Source organism: Dermacentor variabilis, chromosome 7 (assembly GCF_050947875.1).
Source record: "Dermacentor variabilis isolate Ectoservices chromosome 7, ASM5094787v1, whole genome shotgun sequence".
Lineage (NCBI taxonomy): Eukaryota > Metazoa > Arthropoda > Arachnida > Ixodida > Ixodidae > Dermacentor > Dermacentor variabilis.
The window spans coordinates 98,412,648-98,438,088 of NC_134574.1; positions in this window are offsets into that span (position 1 = coordinate 98,412,648).

Here is a 25,441-nt window from a genome sequence, read left to right on the forward strand (position 1 = left end):
GCATGGGCGTACATGAAATCCAATTCTTATGCACTTTGCATACAATCTGCACTAGCCTTTAATCTATAAAGCATTGAGCACGCGCAGTCCCTTATAAACGCCTGCTTCGTTAGAAAAGGAAGCCTTTTAGAAATGCTGGCACTACTTTCCATTAGACTTAGCCACTGCAAGAACATTCTCTCGCTCTATGGCATAGAATCCCACCTTCGAGCTTTCAATACATTAAATGTACAGAAAAGGAAATTATTAGGTTCGGAGTAATAAAATATTGGTTTCTTTTATTACACCTTCATCATTGTCAGAGTGAACCGAGTTTCGTGAGCGAGAAAATGAGGAAAATGAAAGATCATAAATGCGCCACCTGTCGGAACTATGTCACCTATAATGCGACATGAACACGGGCTCTCTGACAGAGAGCAGCATACACTGTAAACACAAATGAGCCCATACGGGCGTTTTAACTGTTGGTATGCCATTTTCCCCCTAGCTTAAATTGAGTACTCCCTCGAGAAGAAGTAAAATAAGCTAGAACCATTATTGTACCCCCGCCCCCATCTGAACGGGCATTACGGTTGTAAAATGGGGGTTTTCAAGGAACAACGGTGGCGTACGGGAAATTTGGAGCGTTGAAGTACACCCATATTTGAGACGAGCCAAATAGAGAAAGGAATAACTCAGCCGTAACCAACAAAGCAGTCAAACGCAGCGACAATTTCAGTAGGATTATTTCTGCAGTCAGATTCGAGATATCCCGCGCAATGTGTGTCGGCGCTGTTTTTCTGTTCGGAGTAGCCGCGCCAAGTCGGAAGTACGCGCGGAGGAGCACGAGCCTTCGGAGCGCGCGCGTTGAAAGCCGCGAAGGAGCAGCCATTTGCCAGCAGCGGCGCATTCTTCTACCGTGGTTGATGTTTCTCACAGCTTTGAACCCCCAAGACTACACGGTAAGTGACTTTGAACGATTATTACACGTTCTAGGAGTGTGCATGTGTTCTAAGTGAGCAGGCGCGCTGATATGACTTATTGAAGGTCTTAGTACAACATGGCGCGACAGTTGGCCGTCCAGAACCATTTTGCACGATCACTGTGTTTCTTCGAGCTTTGTCGTAATCGAGGCGACTTGAGTGCTTAGAGTGAAGCGAGTGTACTTAAAAATTAGGATTTTACATGATGAGGGACCTTGCCGCGTGTTTAATTGCGTGGATGTGAGCGTTCGACATGTTCCCCGAAGCGCAAGCCACTACCATAATAGTTACGTGCAGTGCGAGGTGAGCTAAGCTTCGCGGCCTAACCGCGGCCTGAAAATTTGGTGGCTCGTTAAGGGTTTACTGTGGTGCGCGTGTGTGAGTGTTTGTACAGCGATCATTTGAGCGACAACCGGCGGCGCTTCGTTGTGCGCGGTATCTGCTAGCTGGCGCGTACGTGGCGCCAATCCCCTAGCTCGTGCGATTGTGTGCAGTAGGTCGCTCAGTAAGCGCGCATTGTGCAGATTTGCCAGTTCGCTCCTTGCTATCGTCTGTGTCTCTTCGCGCCCACGTCGCTGATTGTGCAGGCAGTGCGCGACTGCGGCGCGTAGCATGTATAGCCTGCGCCCGTGGACTTTGACCGGCGGGCGTGAAATGTCGGCGGTGCGATTGTGGTATTAAAAGCGTGTGGTGAGCTTCCAATGGCACTACGGGACAACGCCGCATGAGCTGCCGGTCAGAGTATCAGAAACTCTTTATAGTTAGCGTACTGCTTGGCGGTAACAGGTGTCCTGCTTGGGTTGAGATTACTGGATACGCCGTCACTTGAACCTCGGCGGCCGGAGCAGGTGAGTACCAGTGGCGCCGGCACCTCGGCGGCCAGAAAACGATGCCTGTGCCGTGACGAGATATATCAATTTACGCAATAGCATTGCCGGCGATAGGTCATTCGGACGCGTCGCTCCATGGCTGTGTTTTTTGATGGAGGCCGCCACTACGCCTGCCGTGCACATACTACGCTATATCTATATAGTCGATGCTTGTGCAGTGTTGTTATTCAACAGCTGGCGATGTGCACTCGATATCTGGACTTGTTTAATGTTTAATTGCGTTGCTCTGTGCCATTGCTTATTGGGTACAGATATTCAGTTTTGAATTCTAGGTGCCTAATTCACACGAAAAAGCTGCTCTTTTCAACTCAGGATTATATCACACATCACAGCGTCATGCTATATTGCACGAGTATTAATAACAAAATTTCTGCTGCTGGGAAAAAAAAGAAGGCAGACCGATCAGCCTGTATCTGTGAGAAAAATGTGCTTGAAGTCAACCATTGTCTATTATAAAGGGGTGCTACCTTGGTATTCAATGTGAGTAACACTCGCAAGTTATGCATCCTTTTGTGTGAAATAATTTGTCTTAGACGCCATTCATTGTAAGGGATCAGTAAACATCTCATAGCTTAAGTAGTGCATAAGTGCATGAGTTGGGCAAAGGTTTTAGTTTGTAAAGAGCAAAGCCATTAAACATAACATTTCGGAAAGCTTAGTTTAACAATAAGCTCACCAATATACAAAACCTAATGTAGCAGCAGATGTTCTCCAAGATAAGCTTGCGAACAAAACTTTTTCGTGTTCTATGTGATCATGGTAGTGCCAAATTTTTCTCCTTTATTTCAGTGCTACGGCTACGGCCGTTTAATTGCCAGCTGTGAGGATGAAGCAGCTTCATCACCGGAGATCAGACGCCTCCCATCAGTTTCCCTTTTCAGCAATAGAGGCCTTGGTATGCTCTTACCTAAAGCTAACTTTTTTTACCCTGTATGCTTTAAGCGCAATGGCTAGTTTAGCGGCATCACTTGGAGTGATTGGTGTGACACCTGTTCCATGGGACGTATTCAGGTTATCCCACGTAACTTTAGCAAACTTAGAAAAATGTGCATGCCACCTAGCTGCACAGAACCAAGCTAATGTTGTTTCCGTCTCTTGGAAATACTTGTATTTTCTGCATTTTCCTTAATTACCCAATTAGTATTAATCAAATAATCAACTCAGACATTATAATTATATAAAAAGTCTCAATTATAAAATTGTAGAGCAATGTGAAAATTTTCCAGTAAAGCTTTCTGTGGCTCAATAAGTGCTACATATGTTTTAGGAGCGTGAAAGAAGCCTGAGAATCCTGCAAGGTGCCTTGATTGTGTGTGTGTGACAGCACCTGTGTTGTGTTCTTCCTTCATTCCTCGTCTTTTGCGCTGTAAAAGCATGTTGACCTCGAGTGGCCAGTCCCGTGGCAGTTTTGCATGTATTTGAGTGCTTGCCCTGTGTAGGCATGTGTGTTCCAGTAAGAAAAATACGGAAGGAGCCCAATGTGATGTATTTCAGGACAAGTGTATGATGTAAAGTACTATGTGACAATATAATAAGAAACTGAAACAAGACTTCACAGTAGAGGTATGCAGGTGTGTACACCAGCATAATGACGAAAACCTCGTGCAAGTTTAGAAAAATATTCATTTGGTTGGTTTTTGTCATTCTTCTCTACCACATTATTATTGCAAAAATGTGCTCTCTAGTATTGCACAATTATAAAAACAGTTCAAATACATCATTTTCTGTCACCTTCACATTAATAGCAACATAAGAGGAATGGTTCAAATTTGCTTTGCTTCTCTGACCTACATTTTAGGTCTTTCTCATGTTTGCTGAGCTTCTTAAAGTATCATAGACACCTTCCAGCGTTTACAGGCAGCTTGAGCACATTGTGCCAGATTATGGAGAAGCCGCAGAGGTCGCAGTTTCTTGCATGATTAAAAATGTCTTGCACTTTTTTAAAAGATTTGCTCATTGTCTAAGTGTACTGTTCGGTGTTGTAAAGTGCATGTATGTAGGACAGCATAGTGTTTGGACTTCAGCTGAAGGTTGTACTGGCCCATTTGCATGTGCATAAAGCTGCAGTAAGCCAAATGTGAAATGATAGGGCTAATACGATACAGTCATGTAGCAAAATTTACACGTAAGCAAACACTTTGATGCAATCCCCAGGAAAGTAAACAAAAATATAAAAATGTGCTTATATGATGAACAGTACCTATGTTTCAGGCGCATGGCCTTCTACCACCATATTCCATAACAGTTCAGTATTTAACACTTTAAAACTATATCGAAAATTCGAAAATTATCATTGATTGCACTATGAAGGTTTTGGCCATGACTTATGCCACTGCCAGAATTAAAATTATAGTTGTGGCCGTCCTATGTGTGATACCAAAAAACCATTTTGGAACCAGGTGATTGTTATGCAGTATGCTAAGTGTGCATATTAGAACAGTCACATATATTTTCATTGTAACCATGTATAAAGTATGCATGTACACATCTCGAAGCCATAGACTGTGTAATCCTAATTGAAGGTGTTATTGTGTGGAGTAAGTTTTTTTGTAAGCATTGTCTAGAATTTGCACTACATTAAGGTGTAGTGAAGCCAAGTGAAAAATAGTGTCAAGACAAAATGGCTAAAGTACATCCTTAAGAGTCTTAAGCGCATGTGGATGACTTTACAGCATGTAGTAAAATAAGAATGGGAACTGATGTACTTAACTTTTGTTCATTATTACCATATGGCACCAGCATGCAATGAACACAAAATAGAAAGAGAACTGAAGTGCACCAAAGGGCAACACGCTCCTTATGGGAGCTGCATTCACATCTGCATGATGGATGCAGTCTTTGAGTTATACCAGCAGCTATCCAGCTGTTCACTTTGCTGCACATTTGTATTGTTTATGCACTAGGTCTGGCTCTTGAAGTGTTAGGCAGTGCCACTCGTGGCATTGGCGCTGCATGCAATACATCCTCCTAACCACAGGTGTCATGTATTATGCGAACCAAAGTTCTATTGAATTCATGTAACCCACAAAAGTTCATTTGAAAGGATGTGCCATATTCACCACCATTGCCATGAGTAGCACTGGCTGACAGTCATTGAGCGAGACGTTTACCTTGCTCAGCTATTGTGGAAAACTATTTTATATACAAATGTGGTAATTAGTATACATGCCAAAAGCCTCACAGAATAAAATTTTTGATCCGCATCTTACAACGATTGTTATTTTGCTGTAACTCAGGATGCCTTTCTACCTGCGTTGCATCCTGTGGCTGACCACTCCTACGATCTCGGCAGAATCATTACACAAGTGTGTTCTTTTGTGATTCTCAGTACTGATATTTTGCAGTTTAAATTCGATGTAAATGCACAGATAGAATGAAAAACAGGTTAAAAGATGAGCTCACAGGCACTGTATCCAAACATTCGTTAGGAAGGAAAATCTTTATTACAAGTTGTCATTATAGCAACACAAGAGAGTGCACATCAAACCACCAGTACCTAGCAAGCCTTATACGCAGCATTATACCGTAGAAGCCCAAACATCATGCGAAAACCTGTACTAAACTAGGGACTGTATTAGGACGTTTTAGAGGCTCACACTATTTCTTGGTTTACTTGGTCTAATTGCTTGACCTGAACTGACGTGTCCTTCAAAACAGTTTGCATTCGCATTTGATACAATCTGCAGCAAAATGTGAACAAAGGGCTGCAATACCCTAAGGGCCTACTATTGAGGTAGCAACGAGTCTTCCCAGTGTACTGCAGCCCCAGGAAAATGAAATGTGGTACACTGCACCACATGCACATGCAATAAATTTTAATCCATAAGCATCTGTACACTGTGCTTGTGCAGGACTAGGCAACTGGCCGTTTGTTCGTGACTGAAACAACTATGTACATGAAGACTGTATTGTGAAGCCACCATCTTTTTCAGTCAGTGTAACAGTCCATAAACTTGGATTTCAAGGAACATTTTTTCTGCCACACATCTCTGTCGTTTTTTTTGCACTCCTGCTTTGATGGCTGCGAGACACTTCAGGCTGGCTGAAGAGACAGTGGTAGCCTAGTAGCTGGTCTCGCAAATTTGTTATTTTGATTTGTAAGAGCCAACTTGCTTTGGACAATGCTGAATAACACATCAAAAGGCACGGGATTATTGACAAGGTTAGAATGACTTTGAAAGAAGTTTATGAGGGTTCTTTTTTAACTATGATCTGTCTGCTGAGAACAAATGATGTCAGCTTTTAATGAAGCAATGTTCAGGTTGGAAAATTGCAAGGCTGTGTGGGTACTCAAACACCGTCCTCCATGATATTAAGGCAGAAGCAAATGGCATGGCAAAGGAAAGGTTGGTGGACAAAGGACTCTTGGTGGACATTATGTAGGTTCAAAGGCTATCGCAGAGTAAGAAAATGTGTTCCCGATACGGCAATAACATAGTGTTAATGCTGAAGAATAAACTGCCACCATCTGCCTAGTCCTACACCAGCACGTGCACAGAAAGGGATGCCTGTTGGCCTTGAGGGACATCATTGGAGGGATCAGCTGCTATCGCTATGACATAAAATGGGACATCAGGTGACTATACATGTAGTTCACACATTTGCTGCAGCTCACTGGCTGGGCAATTGAAGCCTTGATTGTAGGGTTGAAAAGTTTCAATCACAATGCGGCAATTTAGTTGCCAACTCTTACAGCATGGTTTACTACTCAGTGCTCCAGTGCTGGACGTATTCGACCAAGCCTGGTGCAAGTTCTCATGAGTACCCACGTTCAAGCTGCCGCTAGACACTTGGTTGATAAAGTCACTGAAAATAAAATATGGTCATCGAAAGAGCGATGAAAACAATGCACACAAAGTTTGTAGCATGCTCACTTGGTATGACATCAGTCAAAACACCCTGTGTAAAGATGCTGGCAGAAGTGCAGCAGAAGATTGGATTGAGGAGACAAAAATATAAGCTGTTTAGGTTCCACATATAACAGATATATAATAAATCGTCGTTCAGCAAGAACTCTGGCAAAAGGAGCGAGCCGCACTTCCCACGACGAATGCTATAAAAACAGTACTCTTATTGAAGAAAAACTGCCTATAGCTCTTTTGTGAAAGACCATGCCAACTGAACAACCAATATAAAATCATCAAGTTGCTCCAATAAAAGCCTTTGTTACACTACACACTAGACTGGGATGTCAGGTCTAGGTTGTTTTGTAGCCAAGATGCCCACAAGCAATGCTTAAAACATGTAAACACCTGGAAGTAACTGTCATTAAACTGCTGCCGTGATTAAACTGCTGATTAAACTGATTAACACTTCACAGCTGGTGTCACACAATGTTGTTTTCCATGCCACGGAAGGATTCCAGCACGTGGGAGCCACAATTCTCCTAGAGGCCAATACAGACACAGGTGCCAGCAAGCATGGAGTAAAGATTTGTCCATGTGCATTGATGTAGTCTACCACATTTCGTTTTCTTGGGGGCGCAGTCATATTGGGGTAACAATTTTCTGCCTGAATATTCATTGCAGGGAGCACTGCAGTCAGCTAAAGCGAGTTTCTTGTTCACACCTTGCCACAGCTGTAGACTTGACCGATTGTTCAAGGCACATTTGATGGGTTCAAGAAAGAACACAGATTAACTTATAACTTTATTCCTTCGAGATTTAAGGCGTGGAGCCAGGCGTTAACCATTGTTTTAAAAATTTTACCAAACCGGGAAAGATTGTTTCTTGAAAGTCTTCTCATATCAGCTTGATACAGTCCCTGGCTTAGTATGGCCGCATGTGCTGTGGCTTTCTTTTAATCTGTTTAAAAGGTCGTTTTCCTTTTGAGTGTTCCGGTCGCAAGGAAATCACAACTATATTTTGATTTCAGGAACCCTTGTGACATTACACAATTCCTTTACACGTAGCAACCGAGCTTATTTTTTAAACACATGCCTTTCTTTCAGCATGAAAAAAGACCATCTTAGATGAAACAACACAAAAATGGCTGCTTATGCATTTGTAGGATATTCCCACTTAGAGGGGTGAAAGTAATAAAATGTTCTCTTTTCATAATTTTTCTACCATGTGCATAAAATTTCTTAATAGGAATGAAGCAAATTCACTTTTTGCACTAGCCTATTACAGTAACAAAAAATGACAAACTGGGATTTTAAGGGAACCCTCAGAGGGGCCTAGTCTGTGTGTGTCTTCTTTTCTAGCGCAGTCGTCGCTGCACATTGGTTTGAGCGCAGCTGAGCACAACTGCAGCCTACACACCCTGTTCTAGAGGTGATCTGCTGCGTGTGGAAAGAGTGGATGTGCTGATATGGCGTGGTATTATGTGCTCAGTCTTCACACGTGTTTAGTACTGGGGGTTGAATAATCTGTAGTTTCAGAGATGCATTGAAGTGAGAGACAGACAAAGCATTTGCCTCCACTGCCAGCACTTTTCATGATAATGTCGTCCCACTGCGTGTGGCAGTATCAAAGAGGACAGAGTGGATGCGAAAGCAAGACTGGGTTTACTTCATACTACCTATGTGAAGGTATCGGTGACACACCGTGAAACCATATCTTTGGTCGCTGACTCTCAAATTCAAAATTTTTTTTCTCATTCAGATTTGCTTTTTCTAACTGCGGCCCTTTCCGTGGGAAAACAATTCATTTGCAAATGTACTTATTTGTTTAAAAGGTGGAATCTCAGTACAAGAAACGAAATTGCTGATTTTAGTGCATTCGTTATGTTGGTGTTCCTTCGTACATGCCTCCATAAAAAGCCGCCCATCGTCTGTTCACACTCCGCCGCGCCCGCTCATGTAGGAATAAACTTAATTTTGGTTGGTCACGATGCTCATCGGTGTAGTAGCTGTCCTGTGTCCACCCATACACATTTTGTCGGCTAGCCAAAAACCTCAAAGAACAGCTGCATTTTGCTTATGTGCATTCACTAATCTAATAAGTATGTGTTTGCTAGGATCCTCATAATATTCAGTTAGCTGGTATGCTTGAAAATGTTCAAAATATGGCCGTCATATTTGTAATAGGTAGTCGTACTAAAAGGCTTCGTATTACTGAGAGTAAGGGTAAGCTGCAATGGCAGGATTTAAAAGACTAGGAAATCTCTTCAGTTAGTTATTTTACAGCATATACTGTTCCAAATATATAGAGATAGGGAAATGCATATCAGGCTATCATCATACTTCACAAGGAAGAGATTACACTAAACAGGTTTATTAATTTCCTGTTATTTATAGGTGATGCCTCACATTGTTTTCTCCTTGGACCAAAGGGACTGCAAGGTATTTCCGCCTGCAAATGTTTGCATAGTTTTCAAATTCCCTCCCTGCTTTGTGTGCTTAATTTGAATGTAAGTTACACAACACAGAATGTATACCGCCCCCCCCCCTGCAATGCCAGTACAGGCGAAGCAGGTACTAAATGAATAACCACAAAAGGATTTTGGAGCGAGCAAAATGGCACGTGAAATAAAGATATGCGTGGATGTCCCGTCAGTGTTGCTGACAAACAAGAAATTGTGATATCGAGGGACTGAGCAAAATAATTAAACGTGTGCTTGCCAAACTATAGCTGTCATTTGCACCTTGATTGTGACTTAGCTACCAGAAGTTTTCTTTGTGTTGTCTTGATATTTTTCTGTTAAAATGTACTTTTTTCTTTGTTTACTTTCGTTTGGGTTTTTGTAGCTATATCAAGCGCACATGTGACCAATAATGCCATGTGGAAGTTAGTGGTTGTTGGTATTTCTCACTGCCTGTCGTTTGTTCAATGTGTATACTAAAGTCAATAGAGCACCAACCAGTATAAACCAGCGTGTTGAATTTGTTTTTTTGTTATAGTACCAATTATCTGACTGGTTATGTGCCCAAATAAACAATTGGATTATGAAAACAAAGTTCATCAGAACATGTCATTCGTTTTACTTATAATTACCCTATTTCAACTGCAGAGTCCACATGTCCAGGCATGTAGATTAAAGTAGAACAAGTCTTTTTGCGACTCTTAGTTCTGAACAGGTGAGAGCAGTGCTAAGGACACAAAGTGAGTCCACATAGACAAATGGCATGGTGCACTCTACACTGAATGATATTTGATGTGTTTTAGGAACAGACAAGCAAATAAATATCCAGTAATGCCTTGTCAAAAGCACACAAGCACATAAAGAGGCAGGGGGTGGTCACACACAAATGTGCCGTGGTTACAAGCATGCCACTTTCCTGTAACTTCAGAAAACAGGGGCTGCGCTGACACATCCATCTTTTTTTGTTGTTATTTTGTGGGATTTGATTAATTTCAGGGTTAATGGTTGCTGCCTTCGCTGTCATGTTGCAGTTGTAAAATTCGGGCCATCATCTGCACTGTTTACAATGTATGTACCCTAATGGTCACATTATAGTGATGCTTAATCGTGAAGGCTCTCATTCAAATACAGACTTGTCTGGTCTACATATGCTTTTTTTCATGCCAAAGTAATAAGATATACTATGTTTGTGTCAGAAGGAAAAAACAGACTGGTGTCTATTATTGCACATAAATCTATGCTTAGTTGCTTTAACATTTTTGCACAATTTCAACAACCTATTTGGTGCATTTCTGTAACATTCACACTCTGGCTTATCCACTTATGTGTAAGGAATAAAAGCAAAAAAGTAAAGCATTGCAGTGGATTTAACTTAATGCTCTTGATTCTTGTTAACTTCTTGGCAGCTTTTCTTTTTGGAAAAGCATATGTTCAAAAGCATGTTTTGACCAGATAGGCTGCTGTTTGCGAGGCTTTGCAAGCACCACTATAACATGACAAAAGCAGTGTGTGGCCATTTAATTGTGCAAATTCTGGTGTATTGACACCACAAAAAGTGAACGAAGATATGTACGCATATGACACAAGCATCCGATTTCACTTCAAGCTTTAAAATAAGGAAACAGGTAATATTTAATAACAAGTGGAGACTTTATGTGATGATATCTGTTAAAAGAAATTCTTTATGCAATGCAACTAATGGATCACTGATACATTTGTCATTCTTTTAAATATTGCAAGCCACAATTACCTTGCATGTTGTCAGGTTGTAATACCTGGCTACAACGCAAGTTTTGTGGAACACAGGACCGTAGTCACCTTCTTTGCATAATTTACCATTGTGTGAGGGAGGGTTGTTTCACACAGATGACTCATACTCCCTCAATCTTCCTGATTTCGCATTAATAGAGCATCCCATCTGTCCGATGTAGGCACAGCCTTGTGATGGTAGCAAACTACGCAACGCTTGCGGCCTATCTCACTAGATGCATATTGTGCTTCAAGCCACAACCAACGTTTTCCTTTTTTGGCTTCTGCCTTTTGTTACAGCACACTCTCCTAACAAGGGCCTAAGAAAACAATGACTTGTGCAACTAAATTAGGCATGAATATGGAATATAATGAATGATATGATGAAGTAATAAAGTGCTTGCAGTTGTTTCATATGCATTTTGTGATTTTCATGGGTAATTGTGTAGCTGGTCCCTACTGGCAAATATCTTTTTCTGTATGAAACATGTGAAGAGAGATTTGCTCTGATGAGAAAAAAGAAGACTGACGCCTAGAAAACAAATTATTTTTTTGCGTGCAACACAATTTGCAGGCGGCGCACTGTGCAGCGGAGGTTATGTACAGTCTGCTGTTCCCATCCAGTCATGCTTGCATTGCACAGACACACATTGTATTAATTTGAGATTGTGGCTAATGAAGTTTCTGTGCAACAACTCTCATCCTCACATTGTGATGCACTGCAAAATAGATTGGTTCGTTCCTGTGTTCTTCAATACTCGTAGCCAGAAATTATGAGCAAACGTACATAAGATAATTAAGCTTTGACAGATGAGCACGAAAACGACAAATGCATCAGTCATTCTCAGTTACATTGCACAAAAAATTTGTTTTTGAACTAATGACGTCACTTCATGTCACTACGTGTTGTAAATGGTGTCTGTTTTCTTATTAAAGCCAGAGATGAGGTTAGGCGCTTGTGTCCTGTATGTCTTTGTCTTCGTTTGCTTCTGTGGTGCCATTACACCAGAATAAATCCATGACAGGAGCTGCCAGTCCATGCAGTTATACTACATTGGGCTCAGTACGGCTGGCGACCTCAATGTGACGAGTGCGAAGTAGCAGTAAGAACTTCAGGAGGGTAGAATTTTGTGTCAGTTGGCAGTGCATATTACAGTACGGTGAAGCGCAACAGATGCAACAGTCTGAGGTGAGAAAGAAGGGAAAGTGCTACAGAGAACTGTGAAAGTTTACTGGACACTTTTGCTGCAGCAGGACAATGTGTGCATTATCCTTGTCCAGCAAAATTTGCTAATCTTCATAGTTTTCAGTAGCACTTGCCCATCTACATTACACTTCACCGTACACTAATAGTAGTAAAAACAGCAACCAACTGACCCAAGCAAAAATCAAAGCCCACAGAATTGACAAATGGCATTAGAAATGTTTCAGTGTAACACTCGTTTCTTTAACTGACTAGTAAATGGCATACATGTCTGCAAACCGATGATCAGGTGCATTTTTCATGCACATACATTATTTTGTACAACTGCTTCTTGCTTTGGTGTTTCATGGCTTTTAGGAAGCGTGCCAAAGTACTTAACTATTTGTCTGTTCTAAAATTAAATCTGTTGTCAGCCAGCACTATGTGTCATTACTGTATACGCCCTTGCTTCGTCAGTGTCCTTCGCGATGTTCCCAACTAAATAGGAATAACCAAATAACCATTTTTTTTTTATTTTTAGATTATGAAGAGAGTACTCTTAATATGTATTTCATTAGACAAATTTTCTCCAATCATGAAGAAGTCCGGCTGACCCCAAGCCTGGTGTGAAATGAAGAAATGGCGCTCCACATCAATTCATGTTTACTTGTCATAGCCAGTCTGTTAACTTAATTTTTGGTTCTTCCTATTGAATTCTCAAGAAAGGTACCAACTCTGTCATTCATTGAAAACAAATTTTTGCACTTGGGGACGCAGCCATGCACAAAGCCTTTGAGCTCAATAATATCTTTATTTTTGAAGAACGTGCACCTCCTGTGTGGAGCAATAGGTTGAGTAAGACGAGGGTAAATAAAAGATCGCGATATTAGTCATCAACAGTTGTCCAACAAAGCAAGTCTCCAGCTGGAGCCAACATCTTTGCAAGGGAACCAAATGGCTCCAGCCTGAGACATTCGTTGTTCAACCTGGCAAGTCTCCTGTCGAAATATTTCCTCTAGCCTGAGACCTAAATCCGTTCCACCGCCCTTGACCAACAATATACCTTTACATTTGGCAACCAATGGCAATGTAACAAATTCACATTCAAAGAAAGGGAATGTAGTGTGCACCCTGGAAGGTAGCATGAAGAGTATTTTATTTACTTAATGAAATGCAGGTTTGTTATCCAACTACTTCATTTGGATCCCCATTTTATAACTGGACAGCATGGTTCCTCAGAGAATAATTATTCGAAGCTCACACAATTTTGCTCCTTTATGTCCTTTAAATCTGTCCTGGTTGCTACACTATCAGCCCTGTCCGCAACTGCATAGCAGTGTTTTGAGTATGCATCCCAATTCAAAAGAATAGTTGGGCTTCTACCTCAGGATGTCTGCTACTGCGTTGCAGCTCGAATTTTATATCTAGGTGGTGACTGTGATGTCAAGTGCGTTTTAAATAAGACCAATATGCTATTTGAAGTGCAATTAAATGCAATCTCAAAGGACCTCAGCTCGGGGGATGACACAATTGGAGGCCAATGTGATAAGGAGGATTTGAGTTCTGAAAACAAGGCACTTAAACATGAGAAACCACGACTAATTTCGTCTAAAGATGCTGCTATTGGATATCATCAGGGGAGGTGGCTGCATTTCAACTGCTATTCGTGGCTGCATTTGCAACATGTTACATTGCTGGCTTTATATATTGCACTGGGTACAGTGAAATGTTGCTGCTTGCACAATATTCAACTAAACATGGTAGCCATGCTTAAGTGTCTATGAAGAACACTACTCATCCACTATTACGGACTACAGTGGAACCTCGATAAACGAAAATCGCTTAAGCGAAACTGCCGCTTAAGCAGGACACTATGCTGATTGTTGGTTGGCTCTCAGCAATGTCTCGCAGTAAAAAGAACGCCTGGTAATTGGAACCGATTTCCCTGGCCCCTTGAGGCTCCATTTAAAGAGGGCCCACTGTTAAAATATAGGGGGGATCCTGTTTGGAACTTTCGCAAATCTAGTCGTAAACAAAACCGCATTTCAGTCGGAGCGAAATGCAAAAGCACCCCTGTACTTAGACTTAGGTGCATGTAAGAACCCCAGGTTGTCCAAATTAATCCGGGGTTACTCGTTACGGTATGTCTCATAATCAGAAGGCGGGTTCTGGTTCGTGAAATACGATATTTTTAATAGTTTGCTCGGAAATACAGCCCAATAACAACACTAAATTATGTAGCTTGTTTGTGTGATGAGTCCCAATTTCTCAATTTAGTACTTTGACATTTATCATATTTGTGTGATAGTCCATGCAAAATATCACTGATCGGCCTCATTATACAAGCCACTGTTAATTATACGTTCGACTGTTAATCTGGAATGGCTTAGTCAAGCAACCTAAGCTTACAGCACAAACACCTAAGACGGACCACAAAAGGAAGGGACGACACACACTGGCGCTAACAACTTCTTTATTTCTTCGTCGTTGACGCAATATAAACCCTAGGCTACAAAACCGCGCAGGCACTCAGATTACATTACAGAGATCTGCCAAATTATCACATACGCAAACGTAGGAAGTCAAATCAGATGGGTGCAGGGACAAAAATATCTCACTGATGCAATTAGCGCCTTGCCTTTTTATGTGGTAGGCCTCTGAGGCAAGCCGCGCATGCTCATTCTTGCTTTTGCCAATTGACGTCACATCATGTTGTGCCTCACAATTGTTCCAAGAGTTTATATGCGCAGCAAGGTGCGCTCCTCTATCTACATTTTGTTTACTTTTCACGCATGTTCCCTGAGTCGCTCATTGACGCAATGCCCTATCTAGCCGAGCTGTGTCTTACCACATGAGAGTGGAATGTATAAACCACGCCGACAGCGCGTGACACGTATGAAGCACCATGCCGAATTTGGCATCCTCCTCTGCTCTCTCCGCAGGTGCGGGAGCATAGCTTTAAAAGTTTGTTCGGCGCAGAAAACGCCAAAGCAACACTGTCCCTGCAAGCAACATTCTTGACTTCATAGATGAGCTTATGTGTTTAAGGGACCACGCAGGCAATCATGCGCTAAAGCTTGACAAAAATATAGATAGAGGAGTGGACCTTGTTGTGCATATAAACTCTCGCAACAATTGTGAGACACGACTTGGTGGGACGTCGATTCCTGGTAAAAGGAAGAATGAGCATGCGCGGCTTGCCTTAGAGGCCTACCACAAAGAAGGCAAGGTAATAATTGCGTGAGCGACATAACTTTGTCCCTGCACGCATCTGAATTTGACTTCCTACGTTTGCATATGTGATAATTTGGTAGATCTCTGTAATGTAAGCTGTGCGGTTGTGTGGCCTAGGGTTTATATACGCATCGACGACGAAGAAATAAAGAAGTTTTCAGTTAGCGCCAGTGTGGGTCGTATCTGCCTTTTGTGGTCCGTCTTAGATGTTTGCGCTGTAACATTAAGTTGAGAATTATGTACCAACTAGGCCCAAGTTAAGTTTTACTGTTAGTCGAACAAGCTCAATATATAGTCTGTGCAAAAGTGTGGAGTGCCAGTACAAAGTAACCGTTCAAACACATGGCTCTGTAGTTGCAGTTCAGTATGAAACAAGACAAAATTTCTTAGCATTTCTTTCATTTACTAATTTCATTGTGTTAGGACATGTAGAATACTAGTAACTGGCATGCTTACAATGTACAGTGTTCTTTTTTTAATATCCAGACAATTGTCTTACTGGGGCAGAAATGTGCTTTCTTTTGGGCCCGAAAGTGACATATTGTTACGGGAAGCTCAAGCCGAATACTATTTACAAGTTATTTACAGGGAAGCTCACGGAGGCCAAAATGGCGACGCTCTATCAAACGGGCACACACGTCGTCTTCGTCCTCCTCAGTGCAGCCACACTGTGGCGGCTGTTCCGTAGCAATATTGTATTTCTTAGATTTGGTGTCTAATAAATTTTCTTCACTGTCAGTGTGTCACGTGCATTTTTAATTTGAGCATGTAGCAACTGCTCTCGAAGGCGTTTGCTAGCCTCGGAGGCACTGCCGATAACTAGCAATTTCGCTAGGACGACTGTATAAAAGCTTTGCAAAGAGTGATCAGCGAAAGGAAAAAATGAAGATGTGCGGTGACGGATTGACGACGTCTGGCGAGCCCGCGGCGAAATGCTTCGTGGCGCCCATGCAGCAGCAGACGGAATACCGCAGGCCAAAGTGTCAGACGCCGGCGTTCGCTCCGAGCAGGTGCGACGCCTGATCGGGTGGCAGCTCACCGACGGTCGAGTTCCCTTGAGCCTTGATCGCCGGCGTTCGACATTTCGGCCTGTGGTGTTCCGTCTGGTGCTGCGTAAGCGCGTGACCCGCGCCACCGTGCACTTTAACGCGACAGCGTTAAGGAGCTCGTGTCGCAGAAAAGCCGGTGTCGTCGGCGTCGGTGTCGGCCATGAGCGATAAATCCCAGCAGGCACTTCATGAATAAAAAACAACTTGCAAGATGGGCTGGGTGGGAATCGAACTAGGGTCTCCGGAGTGTGAAACGGAGACGTTACCACTGAGCCACGAGTTTTTTTCTTTTCTTTATTTGATGCTTCAAAGCGGTACAAAAGCGCCTCTAGTGAACGCGGTGTTGCCTTAGAAACGAGCTGTTTCTAAGGCTCAGGCGTGCGTCGCTTGCTCAGGCGGACATTTCGTTGTCGCGCTGAACGCTGCGTTGCTCGACGCTCACCGCGTCCGATGCGGGGCGCGTAGTCCCTGCGCCGTAGCCCATTGTCTTACACCCCTTGGCGGGTCGACGGGAACGCTGTCGCGTTCCACTCTTGAAGGCGAAGCTTAAGCGTCCTCCAATTTTAACGCAACAGCGTTAAGGAGCTCGTGTCGCAGAAAAGCCGGTGTCGTCGGCGTCGGTGTCGGCGTCGGCGTCCGTGGCGTTGGCCGTGAGCGATAAATCACGGCCGGCACTTCATAAATAAAAAGCAACTTCCAAGATGGGCTGGGTGGGAATCGAACCAGGGTCTCCGGAATGTGAGACGGAGACGTTACCACCGAGCCACGAGTTCTTTTTTTTTTGAGCCACGAGTTTTTTTTATTTCCTTTTTTAACATAGCAGGTACCATGCACGGAAGCGTTCTTTCTTCACAGCTTTTCTAACACACACACACACACACATACACAGAGAATTTATCAGAAATGGGCATTCATGGTAATATGCTAAACGTAATAAAAAGCTACTTGTCCAATCGTACCTTCCACGTGAAAGTAGGCAATGTGCTGTCACGTCCTTTTATACAAGAAACCGGTGTACCCCAGGGTGGTGTGCTCAGTTGCACACTCTTTATTGTTAAGATGACAACACTTCGTGCTTCCTTACCACCGGCCATTTTATATTCTGTCTATGTGGACGACATTCAAATAGGCTTCAAATCCTGTAACCTCGCAGTATGCGAGAGACAGGTACAGCATGGTTTGAACAAGGTGTCAGGGTGGGCAGAGAAAAATGGTTTTAAAATCAATCCTCAAAAGAGTTCTTGCGTGCTGTTTACAAGGAAGAGAGGCCTGGTTCCGGATCCTTGTTTGGAAATGTGTGGACAACAGATACCTGTAAACAGAGAGCACAAATTTCTCGGTGTTATACTCGACAATAGACTCACTTTCGTCCCACACATTAAACATCTTAAAGAAAAGTGTCTAAAAACAATGAACATAATGAAACTTCTATCCCAGACGACGTGGGGTAGTGACAGGAAGTGCCTATTGAATCTCTATAAGAGCCTCATCCGGTCACGATTAGATTATGGTGCCGTGGTATATAACTCTGCCACGCCGAGCGCGCTAAAGATGCTAGACCCTGTTCACCATCTGGGTATCCGTTTAGCCACAGGAGCTTTCAGAACGAGTCCCGTACAAAGTTTATATGCAGAATCGAATGAGTGGTCACTTCATATCCAGAGAACATACATCAGCCAAACATATTTTTTGAAAGTCCATTCTAATCCTGAACATCCCTGTTTTAACACCGTTAATGATATGACATATGCTACACTGTTTCGTAATCGTCCTTCCGTAAGACAGCCTCTGTCGCTGCGTGTGAGGGAGCTTAGTCATGAAATGCATGTTCCACTCCTCGAACTTAGCCTAATGAATCCAGCCAAGCTGCTACCTCCTTGGGAGTGGCAGTTGATACAATGCCATACATCTTTCATGCAAGTCACAAAACACGCTTCAGAGATTGAAATACAAATGCATTTCCGGGAACTCCAATACAAACACTCCTGCGCGGAGTTCTACACAGACGCATCGAAGTCGCGCGAGGGGGTGTCCTATGCAGCCGTCGGCCCATCCGTCTCGGAATCCGATGCACTGCATCCGGAAACAAGCATCTTTACGGCTGAGGCCTACGCACTGCTGTCGGCTGTAAAGTATATAAAGAAATCAAAATTCGAGAAATCAGTTATATATACGGACTCCCTAAGTGCTGTGAAGGCCCTAATGTCATTTTCTAAGCACAAAAACCCAGTCATCAACGAACTCTATTCCGTCCTATGTAAAACGTATATATGTAACCAGCATGTCATCATATGCTGGGTGCCCGGTCATAGGGGCATCGAAGGCAATGTTCTGGCGGACCAGATGGCCACATCAATTGCATCGTATTCTGTAAATCCTACCGCAGCAGTCCCTGTCACAGATCTGAGGCCCTACTTGCGCAGAAAACTGCGGAACTACTGGCAACGATTGTGGGACCTGGAAACAAATAATAAGTTGCATTTAATAAAGCCACAATTAGGTTTCTGGCCTCCTGTAACAAAATCACGCCGGACAGATGTCCTATTCTGTCGCCTCAGAATAGGACACACATTTGGCACACATAACTTTTTACTCACTGAAAATGATCCTCCAACCTGCGGTAGATGCGGGGAGAGGCTGACCGTCCTCCACGTCCTCCTGGAGTGTCGGGCAGCCGAATCTGAAAGAAGGAAACATTTTTCCCTAGCATACCGGCAGCACATCCCCCTACATCCCGTAATGCTACTCGGCCCAGAACCTTTATTTGACACCAACACAGTACTAAATTTCCTGAAAGATGTCGTCCTGCATGTTTTTAGCCCCACATGTTCGTAGCGGGTCCTCTCTTCAGAGGATGCCGCTGCGATATCTCTTTAGTATAGCACATGCCTCTAGGCCCTTGTCTTTCAAGGGCTCTGGTGAGGCAGCAGTGCTCCAAGTAATTTTAACATCCTACATATTTTTGATTTTGCATCATTCTTCTACGATGGATTTTAATGTTCATAGTAATCGTCATTAGTCATCGCCAGAATTTTATAGCACGTAGATTTTACGCACTTTACAGCGACAATTTTTAGGCCACTTTACAGCCAAGTCACATCTCCATAATACATCGTCAACATCACCACTTGTCATCGCGCTCTTTGGCCAAACCTGGCCCTTGCGCCATTAAACACTACATATCATCATCATTGCACATCTATATAAGTGTTCATCTTTGCTGCAGGCGCTTCTGCCACACGTGCCATCGCTTGCTAAACTCATCTTCGCCGCCCAGCAGCGAACTTGTATACGCAAAAGCATCACAAAAGTGCGTCCACGCAGGTTTTGCGTTTTCTGGTGCTAGGACGTAATCAGTTCGGGATCTCCAAATTGCATACAAACCTAGCAATAACAGGGTTTCAACACTGTTGTTATTTTTGTCATCTTCCAGTGTCAGATATTTTACGTTATCCCAATTTGGATATATCTGCACATCAAACACAATTCGTATGTTGTGCCAAAATAGTACTGCATTTGTACAAAACAAAAATACGTGCTGCAATGATTCTGGATAGGGACAGAGCGGGCAGTCCGTTGGCCACGGCACGAAGAAACCCTTGTTACGTAGCCATGTTTTTACAGGTAGAACTTCGACATGTAACCTTACAAAGAAATCCTTAATCGCTGTTTTTACAGGATATTTTGGTAGACGCTTGCAAACGTCAGATTCCAGCTGGCTTCCAACTCGAGACCGATATAGGGGTGGTGGGAATAGCATATCTATAGTGTTCCAGTACAGACTCTTCCGTTTTACATTTTTTAGGTACTCTTGAGAAAAACGCTGCTCGAAGAAGCGAGCTGCCTGCTCCACCTCCCTGTAGAATTTTAGGGTGCGGGCTCGTGGGACTCCTTGGGCACCTTCGATCCACTCGCTTAAGTACCCCCCTCCTGATTGTTTGAAAGAATGACGTATAATATGATGGGTTTGGTTTTTGAAAAAAAGGTACCTGTGAACTTTGAGTTTTACCTCTACGTTTACCAGCCCTAGGCCTCCTTTTGCCTTACTTAAGAATAAATTACTGCGCCTCATGCGTAAACCGTGACTCCCAAATATATGTTGCGCAAAATCTATGCACTCGATTCACCTGAGCCGGCAAACAGGGCATCACCTGCGCTGAGTACCATATAGCTGGAAAGAACACAGTGTTACACACAAAGGCTCTGTTCATAAGCGGGACCGTTCTCCCATGCCACTGCTGCACTTTTTCCGCGAGGGCACCACTTCGAATTGTATTTTGTCCATTCTGTAGGTTGGCAGTATTAAAACACACACCGAGGTAGCTGATGATTTCAGACGTCCACTTCACCTCTAGGAAGGTGGTTGGTTTTAAGTCCCAGGCACCTAGCCATGCACCCGCGCACTTTTCTCGATTCACTTTAGCACCAGAAACTTTACAAAAGTCCATGACATGCTGCACTCCTTGGCGGATTTCCTCTCTGGAGGCACCCACAAGCGTAAGGTCGTCGGCGTAGGCGAGGACTTTCAGAGAAGTATCTGCGAAACTGAAGCCTGTTATGTTGCTGTCGTTCAGAATTGTTCGGCACAAGGGTTCTAAGTACATAGCAAAAAGAACTGGTGACATGGGGCATCCTTGCCTAACGGATCTGTTGAGCTGTATGGTGGGAGTTGTTTGTCCGTTGATTACCAGTCGCGTCGTCACTTGTCTGTAGCAGACACCAATATATTTTAGAAGTCGGTCTCCAATGTTGCAGGCCTTAAGCAAGTTGAAGAGAAAGTCATGTGTTACTCTATCGAAAGCCTTGCTCAGATCCACTTGCAAAACCGCTGCCCTGGATCCACCAACGGAGGTAGCTTCGCACAGTATCCTCATACCATGCAGGTTATCACTGATGCGATGTCCTTTGATGCCATAAGATTGATGGTTGCCTATAACTGATCCGAGGGCAAAGTTCAGCCGTCTAGCTATAATTTTAGCAAGTATTTTGTAATCAGTCGTTAGAAGACTAATGGGGCGGAAATCGCTCACTGTCGGCACTTGCCTTGAATGCTTCTTTGGCAGTAAGACAGTAAGAGCTCGTCGCATAGATGGCGGCAGTAATCCTTGTTTCAAAATGTCATCGTAGACGCCGCGTAATATTGGGACTAATTCCGGTGAAAATGTTTTGTAAAAGGCAGTGCTGAGTCCATCTACTCCTGGCGATTTTCTTGGTTTTAGCTTTTGTATGGCCCATTCTATTTCGCTTTCTGATATACACTCATCCGTTTGCTGTTTTGTCTCGTCATCTATGCAGTTCAACGTTGAGGCAAACTTTTGCAAGAGTTCACGGTCGCATGTGTTACTTCCGTATTCGAAGAGGTCTTTGTATGCTTGAGTGAAGGCAGTCTCGATGTCATTCTGTGATTTGAGAATACTGTCCCCGCTCTGTATTGCTTCTATTCTGTTTTTCATGCCATGCTGTCTTTCTTTTGTCTTGAAAATCTTGAGCGGTTCCTCATCTCTCTGCTGTGATTCCGTCCTAGACCGGATCATAGCGCCTTTATATTCCTTCTCCAAGATTGACAGCAGCTGGCCTTTGCACTCTTTGATATCTTCTGTGAGGGTACCCGGATGACAGTTTTCGGCTTCGATTAGATTTTTGAGAGTTCGTATCAAGCTCAGCTTTTCGCTCTTCTTCAGCGCTGATTTTTCCTGTCCTTTTGCAAGTAGAAACATCTTACATTCTTCCTTTATCTCTTCCCACAATATCGCGTCTACCTTTCCTCCTTCGATGCTTCAAAGCGGTACAAAAGCGCCTCTAGTGCACGCGGTGTTGCCTTAGAAACGAGCTGTTTCTAAGGCTCAGGCGTGCGTCGCTTGCTCAGCCGCACATTTCGTTGTCGCGCCGAACGCTGCGTTGCTCGACGCTCACCGCGTCCGATGCGGGGCGCGTAGTCGCTGCGCCGTAGCCCATTGTCTTACACACCTTGGCGGGTCGACGGGAACGCTGTCGCGTTCCACTCTTGAAGGCGAAGCTTAAGCGTCCTCCAATTTTTTGCTACGTGCTTGCCGCACCTAAACTAAAATGCCTTTAATTCCTTACAAAAGTCTCATTGTACCTACCAGTCAAAAGGGGATGAAGGGGGCGTATTACGGTACTCCCGTTGTGTGCCCAAATAATGCCCACGTCAATGGAAGTTTTATCGTACGCCCTTTCAATGGGAGCGAAAAGATGTACAAAAGGGAACGCGCTAGAGAACAAGCAAAAAACGCCCATCTGAGTGTTTTTTTTACAGCATAGGCAGAGGCCACGTGGAAAATACGGCTACTGATCTGACCTGCCGCGAATGTTTCAACGTCAGCGGAACCGTTCGCAGCAATTTTCGACGTTAAAACCTCATATGTTGGCACACTGAAAATGATGATAGAGCTCTAGACGAATGATATAACGATTTAGCTTGACCTAATATTTTTATTGTATTTTCTTTCAGGTTGTCTGAACCGCGTCAAAATATAGTTGCGTTTGGACAGCGTCGAATATAATTTTCAACGTTCGCAGAACCACAATATCTCATTGAAAGTCATAACTCCCCCTACTAAATGCCAATTCTGTATGGAATCATAAATAACTGATCGTTCTAAAGAAGCTTCAAAAATCAACTGCCTGCGTTCAATAAAGAAAATCATGCGACAAGGGTAACTCGCGCGTCTGTGTAAAACAAAACTGAAGACGACTTCACAAGCGGCAGGCGGAGCTCACCATTCGGAGAAGATCCGCGCTTTGCTGCTTGAGTTAATATTTGTGTTAATTATTGGTCCGCAATTTTCTTAACACGACGTTTTTGTAAGGGCCAAATGTTGCAACAGGTGCTCATTTCCAATGATTATTTCAGTGGTTTAGTGGCGGAGCGTAATTGTATCATTGTGCTACTTGCGAGAAGCACACTACTTCACATTCTCGCATCCTTGTGCCCCCAATGGAATGTGTTATTTTTTCTGCCAAAGCGCTCATCAACGCTTTGCAAGCAGATGGCGCCTTTGTTACTATAGTTATGAGCACGCCGATATATGCCCGCGGCGCCCGCTCAGGCATTCCGCCCCGCAACACAGGATGCGCCTTGACGTGATGGACGGCTGTAATTAGGTGTTCAGCGAGCTTTTTCCAGGTGTATGTTGACTTCAAACATACCAACACTAACCACAAGCGTACTTGCGGAATGGCCTTCTTTATTAATGTCATGCGCGGGTTGACTGCGCGGCGTCTTGGCGGGCTTCTAACGTCTAGTAGGATAAAGAAGCGAACGTCGCGACAGAATACGTTCGTTCCAACTGGCAACCACTTTGCACAGCCTTGCAGTGTGTGGCCGATTCCGCCACCCCCCTAGCCGTCATCATCCTGTCATCATCATCATCAGGCCCTACACGGCTGTTTCCATACCACATGGTCGCCACTGCCGCGAAATTTAAAAGAAAAATCAATTGCAAGCGTCTCTGCCTGCTTCTTACCCTTTTCATACTTTTTCAGGGCATATATTGAACCAATCCGAAGTAGCCATTCTTAGGCGTCAAAATGCAAGTTTGTGAGGTCATCTATTCGCGCTAAGTAATGTTGACGAGGATTACGGAGATTATGACTCTTGCCAGACTTAAGTGATCCACTGAATTGTATAATATTAACCCGCATGCCATCACTTGCCTTTTACGCTGCCACTGGTTTATGAACGACATCACCAGACGCGCTACTTAAGCTATGCATATTAGGGCACGTAAACCATTATGTTTCTCAATGTTAGACAATATAAAAGGAGCCCGCAACAACGTTCTTCCTGATGCAAGTATTACAGGCTTTTAGATCAGATGGTGATGGCGCTGAACAGTGTTGCTTGAGTTACCGACATTCAAATGCGCTGTTTCACGTTTAGTCGCACGAGCATCGAGAGAAGGTCTCGTTTCTCGCGCAGCACTTCACCTCAAGAGACAAAAGGTGAGGAACATCATAATAAAATAAACAGAACATACTACAGTACAATATTCATGAATTTCATTATATATATCTATATGACATCAGGCAATAAATTTACTTACAACTTGAGTTAGTGAAGCTTCTGAACTAATTACAATTATTTTTAAATCACTGATTACTGCACACCAAATCACAGAATCGTAGACTGAGAGATCCGGCACATGAACACGACTTTGGGGAAATTCGTGGAAACTCGGAAGTAGAAAGTGGAAGTAGTGACATCTCTAATGAAGTCACATAAAAGATGTTGACATGATATTTAAACGGCTAATAATTGTAAACAGTCACCTCCGAGTTTGATTCGTGCTTTTGGTTCGTCTAAAGTTAGCCTAAATAATACTAAAGATCACCATCGCCGAGGTGCGTGTGCCACTAGGAGACACCTAACTCAATGTTCAGGGCCACCTACAATTTTTTTGTCCTTTTTGTGAACACATAGGACAGCCCAACTCCTGAAGGCTAGACGCAGAATGGTGCTCTGCAGGTTGTCCCACGCCCTACGCCGTGCTCTTCAACGCTATATGGGCCCGTCTTTTAGAATGGCTACCAAGACTGCTGAAAAGAATTGTCCTTTTTACTAAACATTGGGTATAAAGTGTGAATAACATAATTTATTTCCAAAGTATTGCAGGCTCATTTGATAAAAGGCAGTATTAATAAAGCATATGGCTCGCATATTTTCTAGTAGGTCCTACAATTATTTCACTTTTATTTCCTTGCCAGAAATTGATCACCCCTTAGACCTAACGACGCCAAGTGACAGCACGAAAGCGCGCTCACTAATGCTCGGCAGCCACATCATTTACACCGTCTTGTGATGCGTATAATAAGTACGTTCATTGCTCCATTCTTCTGCTGCTTTTAAATAATGCTTTCTTGCGCATGTGAAAAGAACTTTAGCTCCGTTGTATTTACATATGCCATCTAGCGCATGGAAAAAGTACGCAATGAACAAACCTACAGGCGCAAGCCGATGGTTCGATGGCTCTGGCTCTCGGCCAGCACTGAGCACTAATTGCTGTCGCATTGCCTTGACAGATGCAAGAAGCAAAATATATGTTCTAC